Raw genomic sequence first — 2,208 nt, 5'->3', positions numbered from 1 at the left:
GTACCAAAAAAAAAAAAATTGGATCAGTTGTGAAAAATCTATCCACAAAACAAGAAAACAGAAATACCAGGCTCAGACACTTTTACAAAATCCTATCAAGCCTTCAAAACATAAACTCTATCTTATAAAAACTGATCTAGGGCGGAGATGGCGGAGAGGCCTGCGGCTGCAGGGAGCGGGGAGAGGGCGCCAAAGCCGAGCCGAGCCGAGCCGGAGCAGGCGGCGCAGGCCGGCGCGGCGAACAGCAACCATGTCTGTGTTCGCGAAGCTGTTCGGGGCTGGAGCGGGTAAGGCCGGCAAGGGCGGCCCGACCCCCCAGAGGGCCATCCAGAGGCTTCGGGACACGGAGGAGATGCTAAGTAAGAAGCAGGAATTCCTGGAGAAGAAGATCGAGCAGGAGCTGACAGCCGCCAAGAAGCACGGCACCAGAACCAGCGCGCTGCCCGCCAGGCGCTGAAGCGCAAGAAGAGGTATGAAAAGCAGCTGGCACAGATCGACGGCACACTGTCAACCATCGAATTCCAGCGAGAGGCCCTGGAGAATGCTAACACCAACACCGAGGTTCTCAAGAACATGGACTATGCCTCCAAAGCCATGAAGGCTGCCCACGACAACATGGACATCGATAAAGTTGATGAGTTAATGCAGGACTTTGCTGACCAGCAGGAACTTGCAGAAGAGATTTCAACAGCTATTTCAAAACCTGTAGGGTTTGGAGAAGAGTTTGACGAGGATGAGCTCATGGCAGAATTAGAAGAACTAGAACAGGAGGAACTAGACAAGAATTTGCTGGAAATCAGTGGACCGGAAACAGTCCCTCTACCAAATGTTCCCTCTATATCCCTACCATCAAAACCCACCAAGAAGAAGGAAGAGGAAGACGATGACATGAAGGAACTGGAGACCTGGGCTGGATCCATTTAACTGGTCCAGCGCAGGCTGCGCCCAGACAGAGTCTGGTGGCCTGCGAGGCGGGCAGGCGCGTGCGTGTGTGGGGCAGGCAGGCTGTGGTGCAGGCAGGTTCCATCGCTCTCGAATCTCCCTCCAAAGCAATACGGCTGCATCACTGCTCACTCTGCATAGCATGGTCTGCACCCAGAGGTACGGGTTGTGGGGAGGGGGGTAGGGGGCTGGGAAGTGCCTGCTGTTTATAATGTTGAATTTCTGTAAAATAAACTGTATTTGCAAATCCAAAAAAAAAAAAAAAAAACTGATCTAAAAAAAAGGAAGAGGAGAAACTCCCCGACTTGTTTTGTGAAGCTGGTACTTCCTTCACTTTTGACACCAAAAGCAGGCAAATGTAATATGATAAAAAGAAAAGCATAGATTAAAGGATTAAAAAAAAATCATACAACGGTCCCACTAGATGTACAAAAAATATTTGATAAAATTCAACCCTCATCATTTAATTGCAAAACAAAGTAAACAAAACCAAAAACTCTTAACAAACCAGAAAGATCAGCAAACTTAACCTCATGTACCTACAGCAAACATCATATGCAACGATGAAACATTGTAAGCATTCCTTTTAAAATCAGGAATACCGCAAACATGTTCACCATTACTATTTCTATTCAACATTGTAAAGATGGCTCTAGCTAGCATGGTAAGACAAGGAGAAGAAAATGAAAGGTATAAGAATTGGAAAGAAAAAAATGAAGCTGTCATTATTGAAAGACAATAAGATTGGTTCAAAAAAAACTAAGACAAATATAAAAGTTCAACAAGGTTGCTAAATATAGATCAATATACCCAAATTAATTGCATTTCTATACAATAACAACAAACTATTGTAAATGTCATTAAAGTTTTCCATGTATGGGGCTTCCCTGGTGGCGCAGTGGTTGAGACTCCTCCTGCCAATGCAGAGGACATGGGTTCAAGCCCTGATCCGGGAAGATCCCACATGCCACGGAGCAACTAAGCCCGTGTGCCACATCTACTGAGCCTGTGCTCTAGAGCCCACGAGCCACAACTACTGAGCCTGCGTGCCACAATTACTGAAGCCCGCACGCCTAGACCCCGTGCTCCACAACAAGAGAAGCCACCACAATGAGAAACCTGCGCACCACAACAAAGAGTAGCCCCTGCTCACCAACTAGAGAAAGCCCACGTGCAGCAACAAAGACCCAAGGCAGCCAAAAATAAATAAATTTATTTTTTTAAAAAAGTTTTTCATTTACAATTGCCTCATGAAGTATAAGGAAC

The 2,208-nt window shown here is 46.2% G+C and overlaps 1 pseudogene; it reads left to right on the top strand.

Annotated features, from left to right (window-relative positions):
- Positions 1 to 250: 250 nt before the first annotated feature.
- LOC114904857 lies at positions 251 to 924 on the top strand (annotated as a pseudogene).
- The last annotated feature ends 1,284 nt before the right edge of the window (positions 925 to 2,208 follow it).

This window comes from Monodon monoceros, unplaced genomic scaffold (assembly GCF_005190385.1).
Source record: "Monodon monoceros isolate NGI ecotype Baffin Bay Population unplaced genomic scaffold, NGI_Narwhal_1 Super_Scaffold_21, whole genome shotgun sequence".
Taxonomy (NCBI): domain Eukaryota; kingdom Metazoa; phylum Chordata; class Mammalia; order Artiodactyla; family Monodontidae; genus Monodon; species Monodon monoceros.
The sequence above is the reverse complement of the archived record's forward strand: the minus strand, read 5'-3'. Positions and strand labels throughout refer to the sequence as shown.